At 36.7% G+C, this 13,295-nt stretch overlaps 1 protein-coding gene across 2 annotated transcripts in view; it reads left to right on the top strand.

Moving 5' to 3' along the window:
• Positions 1 to 13,295, top strand: part of GALNT13 (polypeptide N-acetylgalactosaminyltransferase 13) — a gene marked incomplete at its 3' end in the record, with an annotated part of 475,050 nt that overhangs the window by 427,356 nt on the left and 34,399 nt on the right. The gene's annotated exons all lie outside the window — the stretch shown is intronic.

The following is a 13,295-nucleotide window of genomic DNA, read 5'->3' as shown; positions in this document are numbered from 1 at the left end:
GAATTAATTTGCCTATGTTATTATCCCAAGTATTGTAAGAAAGCACTGAAGAATTTAATAAAAAGAGCAACATCTTCAATGAGCCTATGGTGAATGAGGCCAGATGTTTGAGACTCATCTCATATTACCATGTATGAGAAAACGAGGACTACATTTTATTCTGTTGTTAACTGAATCATATAAAATAACCCCTCAACAACTATGATGTTTTCCCGATGGTGATTATCCTAAATTTCTTTTTTAATGTTTATGTATGTCATGTTTTCTGTGACTTTTGGTGGTTTAATAAAATTTTAAAGTGCATAGATAAGCACATCTGTTACAACTTTGCTTTGGCTATCTGAAGACGCCCTTTGGACCAGGTTAAAATGTAGTCTTTAAACAAGATTTATACTTGACTGAAATTCTAGGACACCTTTTTCTGTGTGACAGTCCAATTAATTATCAGAAACTTATACTATAACAAGGATTCTTGTGCTCTCTGTAAGCACTGGAAAGTGGCATGGCAAGGTGGGCCACGTGGAGGCTACTTGGCTGTGAGTCTTGCTGCCATGGCTACTTTCAGAGGCCGAATTTGGAGTTCGTGGGAACTTATAACAAAGCACAGTTAGAGATAACTGCTCCTCTGTACACAAATTGTCTAAAAGGGTCAAGATGAAGCACAGGAATGCGTTGTTTAGTGCTTTAGAGTAAGCTGAGGAAGCAAAAATTATTCTGATCAGCACAACATGATGGTTATATTTGTAATGCAGCTGAATGTATCAAGAATTCATAGAGAGATCTTAGGGATCAAGATGGCAGAAGAGTAGGACGTGGAACTCACCTACTCCCACCAATACATCAAAAATACATCTATAAGTGGAACGATTTGCACAGAACATCTACTGAACACTGGCAAAAGACCTCAGATTTCTGAAAGGGCAAGAAAACCTCCCCATAACTGGATAGGACAAAAGAAAAAAGGGAAAAAAATAAAGGAAGGAACTGGGATGGGAACTGCACCCCAGGGAGGGAACTACGAAGGAGGAAATTTTCCTGCACCCCGGAAAGTCCCCTCTACGGTGAGGAGATCAGCCAGGATGGAGGAGAAGCTTCAGAGACTCAGAGGAGAGTGCAGCAACCAGTTTGAGGAAGGCAAGACAGAGGGTGACCTGCACAGATGGTCACCTCCGCACTGTGCTCCCCAGCCTGAGATGCTTTTCCACCACTATGGGCAGGGGCTGGGTGCTGAAGCTCAGGCTTCAGAGGTCAGATCTAGGTAGAGGACTGGGATTGGCTGTGCAGAGACAGCCTGAAGAGGCTGGAGTGTGGCAACCAAGGGTGTATTCAGAAGAAGCTTAGGCACACCAGAGAGACAAGGTGCCATTATTGGGGAAACGTGCAAGGAGAGGGGTAGGACCGCCATAGGAGCTTCTTTCCCTGCACGCACTCTTAGGCAACAGGACACGACCTACATGAGCTCCAGTGGTGGGCGCGAGCCACCACTGCCACTAGGAGACCCACAAGCAGGTGTCAATCGCTGCGCCCCTGCTGTCCCGGCAGTGCACAGACTGCCACTGCTTTTGGGAGACCCAGGAGTGGGCACTGTTCACTGCCCCTGCCATCTGGGGAGCACGCACGAGCAGCGAGCAGTAGCCAATCACTGCCCCTGCTGCCCCGGTAGTGTGCGGGATGCCACTACCACTGCGAGACCCAGAAGCAGATGCAAGTATTCTTCAATATCTGCAAATCAGTGTGATACACCACATCAACAAACCAAAGAATTAAAACCACATGATCATCTCGATAGATGCAGAAAAAGCTTCTGACAAAATTCAACACCCATTTATGATAAAAACTCTCCAGAAACTCAGCACAGAGGAAAACTACCTCAACATAATAAAGGCCATATATGACAAACCAACAGCTAACATTATTCTCAACTGTGAAAAGCTGAAAGCATTTCTCCTAAGATCAGGAACAAGACAAGGATGTCCCCTCTTGCCACTTCTATTCAACAGAGTTTCGGAAGATGCTCAACATCACTAATTATTAGAGAAACGCAAATCGAAACTACAGTGACGTTTCACCTCACACTGGTCAGAATGGCCATCATCAAAAAGTCTACAAGCAATAAATGCTGGAGAGGGTGTGGAGAAAAGGGAACTCTCCTACACTGTTGGTGGGGATGTAAATTGGTATAACCACTATGGAGAACAGTATGGAGGTTTCTTTAAAAACTAAAAATAGAACTACCATATGTCCAGCAATCCCACTCCTGGGCACATATCCAGAGAAAACCATAATTCGAAAAGATACGTGCACCCCAATGTTCACTGCAGCACTATTTACAACAGCCAAAACATGGAAGCAACCTGAATGTTCATGGACGGAGGAATGGAAAAAGAAGATGTGGTACATATATACAATGGAATGTTACTCAGCCATAAAAAAGAATGAAATAATGCCATTTGCAGCAACATGGATGGACCTAGAGAGTATCATACTAAGTGAAGTAAGTCAGACAGAGAAAGACAAATATCATATGATATCGCTTATGTGAGGAATCTAAGAAATGACACAAATGAACTTACTTACAAAACAGAAACAGTCTCACAGACTTCGGAAACAAACTTATGGTTACCAAATGGGGAATGTGGGGCAGAGGAATAAATTAGGAGTTTCGGATTAACATATACACACTACTATATATAAAATAGATAATCAACAAGGACCTACTGTATAGCACAGGGTACTCTACTCAATATTCTGTAATAACCTATATGGGAAAAGAATCTGAAAAAGAATGGATGTATGTATGTGTATAAATGAATCACTCTGCTGTACACGTGAAACTAACACAACGTTTTAACTCAACTATACTCTAATATAAAATTTTTAAAAAAAAGGATCCATGGGCTTCCCTGGTGGTGCAGCGGTTGAGAGTCCGCCTGCCGATGCAGGGGACACGGGTTCGTGCCCCGGTCTGGGAAGATCCCACATGCCACGGAGCGGCTGGGCCCGTGAGCCATGGCTGCTGAGCCTGCGCGTCCGGAGCCTGTGCTTCGCAACGGGAGAGGCCACAACAATGAGAGGCCCACATACCGCAAAAACAAAAAACAAAAAAATAAAAATAAAAAAAAAATAAAAAAAGGATCCATAGAGAAAAAGCCAGAAGGAAATGGCCCTGTTGAATTTTGGCACCATACTTCAAATCAGACTTTTGTATGATTCAATGGAGAACACTTAAAATGAAGTTTCTCCCCAGAACCAACCAAACAAACAAATAAAAACAACTTAATTATTAAAATGTTAATTAGTGCTACACAGTTTGAATTTAAGCAAGAAAATATTTGAGTCAAACTTTCTAAATTGCAGCATGGGAAAACGACCATATGAAAGAAGACGATGGAAACAACAACATAAGCAGAACAATGACAGAATTCAAAAATGGTCCAGCTTACTATACCGATTCATGAGTGTGAGGCTTCTACTACCAAAACCCAATGCAGTCCTGATGAATTCAGCCTCAAATGGCAAAAGCTGTCAGAGGACTAAATATATAGGTGTTTAATTTTTTCACATAATAAGAAATCTGAAAGCAGTCAATTGTTGATAATTTGTTCCAGTCCTCAATAAGTCCACCAAGAAACCAGAAGCTTTCTATCTTTCCATTCTTCTTAAAGTTAACTTTTATCATCAGCTGATCACAGGAGGGCTGCTGAAACTCGAGACATCATGTCCACATTCAAAGCAGGAAGAAGTGGGGGTAGAGAAGAGTTGAAATAGCCATGTCTGTCCTTTTATTAGGCAAAGCAAATGCCTTCCTAAAGGCTCAACACATCTCCATGTATGTCTCTTTGGCCAGAAATGTGTTACTTGGACACCTCATGGCACAAAAACACTAAATACTTCACCTCACACTCATCACAGCTTCTCCTCACAGTTTATTTACCATGGGTATTGGGTGGACATTTAGAAGTGTCTCCCATAATGTGTTTCAACAGCTTATGAAAAAATCCAGCTCAATTACCTGTGATTACCTGCAGAATTCAAAAAGGGAAACACTATTTATGAAATCACTCTGATTCTAATACAGATGAAAATGAGGGAGGAAGATCCTTCCTGTGAATTATCCTCATGGAATCATTAAGGTGCCAAGGTTACTGTTAAAAAAGATAACCAGTCATATATTTAAATTTGTCTTAAAGACATGGAACACCTAGATCATAAATGTTTAAAATTACATTATTCATTTACATGAATAATAATCAGAAATAAGCTATCCTACTCTACTGTAAACTTCCTGTTGGCTGGGGCTATGTCTTACTCCTCTCTTCCTCCCCAGCACGTGGCACTTAGAATATGATAGGCACTTAATAAATACTAGTCAAGTAAATAGATGAAAGAATTCATGGTCAGAATAATGGATTTATACCTTAGTACTATGTAGACATTGCCAAAAATGCTGTTATTATCATAGAAACCAAAAGTATAGACAGACACCAATCTCAGGGATTCATAAATAAAGGGAACAAATAAACAGTAAGTAAAAAACCCATACCTACATATTTTCTAATGTCTCTGTTATCTACTTAATAAGATAAAATTAAAACCAATAATTTTTCATCTATATGAATACTTATTCGTGTCTACAAATGTTGAAAATGCTTATTGAAGCCTATTTTGTTACAACACAAATAATGGAAACAAATATTTTCCAAGAGGAGAATGTTTAAATAAATCATGGTGTATCCACAGTTCAGATTACTACATAGCCACCAAAATGACTGAGAGGTCTAAATGTACTGTCATCAAACATTGAAAAGAGGGAAAAATAACGCACAGTACAACTTACTTTGAATTTTGAATGATCTCATTTGTGGAAAATATATGTGAACATTTTCCTCTAAATAGTATCTGTAATATATATATGTAAATGCTATACAATTTATTAGAAATGTATACATATCTATTTGGAATACAGATGACATCTGGAGAGAAGATTAAGCCGGTATAGGAAATTTTACTTTTTACCCCATATTTTTCCATATATATGTACTACTTTCATAATTAAACAAATAAAAATGGAGAAATTGAACTGTTGAGAATAAAAGAACATCACTTTATAACACTATTCAGATCTAATTGGGTAACTTATCATGATAAGTTACTTAGTATTTTTGAGCTTCAGTATTTTATCTATAAAATGCATAAAAATTTTCCCTCAATTTTTTTCTCTAAAGATTAGTAAAAATTTATGAAACAACTAATACTAACATGGCATATACTAAATAGTACATTTTGGTCTATTGCTATTAATTATTCTCTTTATTATTTCCATTTGTGTTCTCAATTATCTCTGTTTTTACTTCTAAAAGTAAAAAATAAAATGTATATTCAGTGGCTAATGCCAGAGGCAAGATAAAAGCACAAGACACTTCATGGTATTGTTAAGCTCAATAAAATGCACTGCCTCTCCCGTTATTCTAACAAATATATATTATGAAAAAATTAAAACATCACATAAAACCCTATTATGATATCTTTTTGATGGAACTGAATATTTCTAGCATGATTAATACTAGGGACATGTTTAAAATTTTGACTTACTTTTAAAAAGAACAGATCTTAGGATTTTATTGAGAATGAATAAATTATTGAGAGCTACCTTCTCTGTCTTTTATTGCTATTCTTTTATGTTACCGTGGAAACAGCATCTATTTTTATGGTTATTTAGTTTTGAATTTTTAGAAGTAGCCCCAACTCCTAAAAATATTCAAATCTCGGACTTCCCTGGTGGTACAGTGGTTAAGACTCCGCCTGCCAATGCAGGGGACACAGGTTCGAGCCTTGGTCTGGGAAGATCCCACATGCCACGGAGCAACTAAGCCCGTGCACCACAACTACTGAGCCTGCGCTCTACAGCCTGAAAGCCACAGCTACTGAGCCCATGTGCCACAACTACTGAAGCCCACGTGCCTAGAGCCCGTGCTCCGCAACAAGAGAAGCCACTGCAATGAGAAGCCCATGCACCACAAGAAAGAGTAGCCCCGGCTCTCCGCAACTAGAGAAAAGCCCACACACAGCAACAAAGACCCAATGCAGCCAAAAATAAATAAATAAATGTATTATTTTTTAAATTTAAATTTCTTTCTCCTGCTTTTACACAGAAGTCAAAACAAAAGTTAATGCTTTTTTTTTTAAGCATGTTTTACTCAGTTACCTTTCTAAAAGAATGCACTTTATATTTCTAGACAATTATACCTTTAACCATTTCTCCTTGCAAGGGTGTTTTTGCAGTTTGGGTTTTTTAAATTTTGGAGATATCAGAAAGAAACTTACTTTTCAGTAGTTCTTGGAAATATTTTTCTTAAACATTCAGATAATCAAATATCCAGCATACTCTTCTCTCCTCATTCCTAGCACCTGGCGCAGTGCTTGGGATACTGTAGGCACCTAGTAAAAATTAGTCAAGTAAATAGATGAAAGAATGCATGGATGTTTTTGTATCAGGAATACTGTAAAAACAGGGTAGCAAGTGGAGAATTATTATTAAATTCAACACTTGATCATCTTGAGGTGGTCTCTTTAAAACCTTAGTAATAAAAGTCTTCTACCTCAAAGAATAATGACAAAATTTGATACTCCATTCCTATCTGCTCTTGAAACGCTTTCTTTTCATTAGCAAGTAATATCATGATGATCATTAAACACATTCAAAAGAATGAAAATAAGAATATGATTAAAACTTGAACATAAATTTCTACAAGTGAAAGAAAGAACTTAACAATTTACTGGTAGAAAGTGTGTTACTAGAAGTTATGGGATTGTCTTCTTTATACTTCTGAAAAGATGATGTGGATTCCTGGAAGCAGTTTCATGTCCCCTACAGTACTAATGACTCAGATTTATATCTTCATCCCCAACCTCTCTCCTGAGCTCTGAAATCTATTGCAAATTAATAATTGGGATTCTTTACAGGCATCTCAAAATCAAAGCTTTCCAAACTGTACTCATTTTCTTCCCTTTCACACAACCATCCAAAATTAAAATCTGACACAGACACTTCACTTCTGAAATTTCACTGGCCACCAAATCCCCTATTTCTATGAAAATAATGTCCCTTGACTCCTACCTCTAAGTCCCTTTAAAACCAGGACCTCTGTCTTTGTCCTAGCCTATACCTTCTTTCACCTGTATGGTAAAAAAACCCAAAAAACAAAAAACAACTCATTATTTCCATGTATCATATGAAATTCCATAAGTACATTTTATACATGGCATATTAGAATTAAAATCAGATTAAAATCTCCAGCAATTCTTCTCTGTCCAAAAATAAAGTACAAATTCCCTAGTTATGATATTCAAAGCCCCTCATAATTTCATCCCCATCTGGCTTTCCAGCTTAATCTCCCTTGATGTTATAGTTCCTGTGCTCTAGACATGTTTGATAATTCTTTATTCCCTGCATGCTCTGTGCACGTTCATGTCTCTACAGTTCACTAATACTGTTCTAATTGCACTATTGGCCAAATACTGCTCCACTCACAAACTTAAGACATGCTCACTGTTTAAAACCCAAATAATTTAGCTTCTTTTCTGCTACCTATTGGCTAACAACTTCTTACCCTAAACAGGGCATATTTTAATGGACAAACTATAATTTATTTCATCAATCCTGTACTGTTTAACACACAATGTTATTTATGGCTTTTTATTGTTATACCCCAGGCTCAACAATACCCTTGTAGCTAAAATCTGGTGAGCTTCCATCCATATTTACTTCTTTAGAAAGAATGTCTACAAGTAAGTTTGCTAGATCAAAGGTCATGCAATATTTCAAAGTTTTTAATATATAGTGACAAATTGTCCTCTTTAATGTTTCACCAATTTAATAGGACCAATAGATAAAATAGGAAGACGTACTATGATATACATTTAACATGCATTATCCTCTTTGGTTTTTACAACAATCAATGAAGTACATGGTGTTATTATCCTGATTTTACTCATGAGTTTAATGGAAACCCTGAGATTAATAATGTGACTGAGGTGGTAAAGCCAGTTTGAACCTAAATCTGCGACTCCACACCAGTTTTATATTCACTGCATCTGTATTGATTCCCAGCCACACTCCCCCAGGACTGTGATCACAGTGGCTAACCCTAACTGGATACTGTATTTTTCTTGTTTCTCATCTTAGCCAATTTAGTATGGAAGAAACATGTTATCTTACTTTAAATCATATTTCTAACATTATCAATGCATGTAAGCATTTTTAAAGTTGGCATTAGTACTTTATGAATTTCACAGTCATGTTTTTGCTTATGTTTTCATTGGAGTTTGAGGTGGTTCTTTATTCTCTTCACCACTTATAAAAACACTTTATTAAGATTATCTTCTGTCATACACATTACAGATATTTTTCTGACTTGACATTTTGTTCACATTGTGTTTTCACATACAGACTTTTAAACAGTTTATCCCAATGTTTGTCTTTATGTTTTCTCTTTTTGATGTCAAAATACCATTCTTTTCTAATGAGGTGCTTTTACATGACATTTAACATCATCTTAAAGGAGCTAATGGTAAATAGGTCTTAGCCTCATTGGGCATATACTAGATCTACTCAAATACTGACGCTGATTTTTATTTAAAATTTATATAAATTTTACTTAAAATATATATAAATTTATATAAGTGGGTCAAGTTAGATTAATATACTATTTATAAAATAAACATTTTTCTTTGATAAAATGTAAATATATCATATACATATACATAATATATAATGTATCAATATAAAATTTTTTTAAAACCAATGGTATTTCCCTTTGAACTGAAATATATCTTTAATCAAAAATAGGGAGAAAAGCAGCCTTTGTACATATTGTACTTATTCCTTCTAAAGGCCAAAAATATAAAGTGATGGAAAAACACTCAAATTTTAGCAAATGCATTTATAATGTTTCTCTTTCTCCCTGTAGCCACTCATTTGGAGAGAGCTAGAAAGCACATGGAAACAGTCCATGTAATTCATTGCAGTAAATGATTCACAGCCATTTTTCAAGGTAGCAAGCCTTTAGGGAAGCTTATGCTAGCCATTTATTAAAACCCCGTTGTCTGTCAAGATAAAGAAGAGATCATTAGGTATTATCTATACTTTTATACAAATGTCTCCTCTTCCTCTAAAATGTGATTATTTATACTTAAGAAGAATCTAACCTTATGACAGGTACATTACAAATTCTGAAAGTAAACAAATACCTTCTCTCCTCATTACAGACCCTATCCTAGAGAAAATTATTTTAGTAATACATTCTAATATACTCATAGATTGTAATGGATATATTCATTTGAGAGATATGTATTCATTTTAAAGTTTACCTTTTTATACGTAAAGTTTACATCTTATAATTACTTATAAGCCATTTCTACACTAGTTTGGTCCCCTTTTAGTAACTTGCACACTGGAATTAAAACTCACCAGAGATTTCACAAAGTAAAATCCCACAACGGCCTGTGAGGAAAAAAAAAGAACATTTACCATTCATTAAATGTTTAAATGAGTTGGATACATGAGAGCTAGAAGAGAGCAGTTATTATAACCTCTATAGAAATAGGGGTTATTCCAAGAGACTTTCAGTCTCATTAATGCTTGGCTGGGAGAACTTCTCTTGACTTTGGCTGGCTTATGCTCCTACTAGGAGACTAAAATATACTGAGGATGGAATGGTTAATTGTCTCAGTCACTCATCCAACAAAACCTGGTTATGCTAGCCTATAATAGATACTCTAGATGAGGTTCGTAGATGATGTTAGTAGGAGAAAATATCTAAAGACGTACATTTCACATTGACCTGGTTTTTCAGGGGGTCATGTGGTATCTGTTCATCAAGTCCATCAACACAAGAAGTTAGAAGTTAGCTCCCTTCCAAGTAAGTCTCAGCAGGGCCTGCTATCATGGGATCAGTCTGGTATCAAAAAAACCTTTGGGATATATATACAAGTCAGTGAGACCATTATTTCTATGCTACTCTGTTTATTCTTGATTTTTTTCATTCTATTTTCCCAGGAAATTAAAGCTCCAAAATCATACTAATTCCTGGGCTTGCACCCATTGCTTCAAACTGACTAATGCACGTTTCTACTTGAATGACCAAGTGTAGCCTCAAATTCAGTGTGTCTATAATTAACTCATCTTTCATGAAAAGCCCTTTTTCTTCAATCTTTGTATTCATCTATCTTTTACATTTCCTTCTTTTATCTCTTATCACACACCCTGCTCTTCTCGAACTAGGCACTAAGGCTTGTGGATTCTTTCTACATGTCCTTTTTCCCTATTCCTTCTTTTCTTTTATTAATAATTCTACTTTCCAAATCCTGGCCTTGATTGCTTCATATTTGAGTTACCACAATAGTTTCAATATAGTTTCACCAGAGCTCCAGCCTGTCTTTACTCCACCCTCATTCAATAATGAAAACTCCTTTAAAAATACCATTCCTGGGGCTTCCCTGGTGGCGCAGTGGTTGAGAATCTGCCTGCTAATGCAGGGGACACGGGTTCGAGCCCTGGACTGGGAGGATCTCATATGCCGCGGAGCGACTAGGTCCGTGAGCCACAACTACTGAGCCTGCGCGTCTGTAGCCTGTGCTCCACAACAAGAGAGGCCACGATAGTGAGAGGCCCGCGCACCGCGATGAAGTGTGGCCCCCACTTGCCACAACTAGAGAAAGCCCTCACACAGAAACGAAGACCCAACACAGCAAAAATAAATAAATTAATTAATAAACTCCTACCCCCAACATCTAAAAAAAAAATAATACCATTCCCAACTGGAAAAACAAAAAACTTTAGAGCCCCCAGTTATTACAAGATAAAATTAACTGTCTTTACTAGTCAAAGCTCTATACAGTATGACTCCTTCTTACCCTTGTAATTTTATCTCCTGTTGCTCACCCATACAAACTCTCAACTCTATCAACTCTACTGAGTATAGCCAGAAGAGACATTTTAAAAATTGTTACTGTAATCCATTTTTTTAAATCATATCCTTGCCTTTTCTTTTACCCACCTGATATCACCTTTCTCCACTTTTCTAACTACAAAAATTCTAGTTTACGTAATTCCATAGTTTACATTGTTCTAGTTCCACTTCAAAATTCACCGTCCTCCATATAATGTTTTTTTTCTGATTTTCAATATACATTGATACTTCCTTTTTCTGAACTCACAATACTTTAATTTTTCACCTTTGTTTTTTACCTACTCATGTACCATACCTCCATGTTTCTCTTTTAACTCTCATATTTTCATTCAATTGTGTTTATTCAACTCATTTCCAAAAACAAACTGTAAACCTTTCTTGAAGCAAGTATTAGTTAATTTCCTTTTCTTAATCCTTCTATGGTAATAAGTGCTTATTGAAAGAATGAATGGGTAAACAAATTCATACAAAATTTTCAAAGTTACTCAAGGACCTGCTGTTAACACAGAAATAGCTTCAAAATTTGGGGGAAACCACATAAAGGAAAATCTTCCTGGGAGATGAAACTGTTCCTATGAAAATGCCTAGATTTGAGGCTGTAATAGGCTGAAAAATGACCCCCAAACGTATCTACATCCTAAGCCTTGGTACCTGTGAATGTTACCTTATATGGCAAAAAGGACAGTGCAGATGTGATTAAGGATCATGATATAGGAGATTGTCCTGGATTATCTGATTGGCACTAAAAGCAACCACATGTATCCTTGTAAGAGGAAAGCAGAGGGAGATGTGACACACACACACAGACAAGGAGAAGGAAATGAGACCACAGAGGCAGAGATAGGAGTGATGTGGCCACAAGCATAGGAAATATAGTCTGTTGCCAGAAGCTAGAAGAGGCAAGGTACAGATTCTCCCCTAGAGCCTCCAGAGGGAACACTGCCATGCTAGTTCCTTGATTTCAACCTAGTGAAACAGACTTCAAATTTCTGGCCTCCATAACTGTGAAAGAATAAATCTCCATTGTTTTAAGTCATCAAGTTTGCGATAATTTGTTTCAGCAGCCACAGGAAACTACTGTAGGTCCTCACAAAGAAAACTCCAGCAAGTCTCTAGCTCAGTGTTCTTAAGCAATCCACCCCTTCGGAGGTTTAAGATATAAGATACGAAACCTTCCTCAAAGTTAAAAACATATATTACTTTATCTTGCCACTTCAAGAAATCAAGTAGTAGCTACAAAGAATGGCTCTAAATTATACTGGTCCTACAGAATATTTTAATCATAGAAAATTTCGTTTTGGATATTCCTTTTTTTTTTGTATTTTATTTTATTTTTTTTTATGATACGCGGGCCTCTCACTGTTGTGGCCTCTCCCATTGTGGAGCACAGGCTCCGGACGTGCAGGCTCAGCGGCCATGGCTCACGGGCCCAGCCGCTCCGCGGCATGCGGGATCCTCCCAGACCGGGGCACGAACCCGTGTCCCCTGCATCGGCAGGCGGACTCTCAACCACTGCACCTCCAGGGAAGCCCTGGATATTCCATTTTAACTTGAGTTTTTGTATTCTATTTTAGTGCAATTGTAGTAGTAAATAAAATTGTCAATAGCTCTAAATCCTATATTAATAAAAATTTTAAGGTATAATATAACTAAAAGTGAATCCATAAATATTAAATGATGATGGCCTTTTCCATTAATAGTTAATAACTTCTGCACAGAAGTTTTAAAATTGTTTTTTCAAATCTTAATTCAAGAACTGAGTAAACAATCAACAGGTAACATTTTCTTAATTCAAACAAATTATATTATCTTTTGTATTAAAGAAACACGTATTAAGCTTGGAGTTGATGAAAACTTGCAGGAACTTAAACTAATGATCTTATTCTGCCTAGTTTTGCCTGGCCAGAGTGTTTCCTGGCATAGAAATAAATGGCAAATCTGTTGTGTTCAATCCTTTTCTTTCCCCTTGTAGGAGTTACTCAGAGATTGTGAGATTGTTTTCTTAACACTTCCAAAAACTGAGCACTAGTATTGTCTATTTCTTAGATCTATCTTTTCTTCTAAGTGTTGTACAGTCCAATTTTATGTATTTCTGCTTAATGACAGTTAACATCTATCACATTTGACACTTTTTTTTAAAAGCAATGGAAAAATTGGCAATGCAAGTCAACCTAGAAAGCACTTTTACTATTTTACTGTAAAGTGTTTAAAATTAATACCTGAAATCCTGCATTCATTTAAATAAGCCACAACTTTGGCTCCAAGCTTTCTAGCTGTAAGTACAACACTGGTTATATGACTTATTGGGTCAATAATATAAAAACA

Source organism: Mesoplodon bidens (assembly GCF_964165515.1).
Source record: "Mesoplodon bidens genome assembly, chromosome: 8".
NCBI classification, from domain to species: domain Eukaryota; kingdom Metazoa; phylum Chordata; class Mammalia; order Artiodactyla; family Ziphiidae; genus Mesoplodon; species Mesoplodon bidens.
Note: the sequence above shows the minus strand (reverse complement) of the source record. Positions and strands in the feature narration are given on the sequence as shown.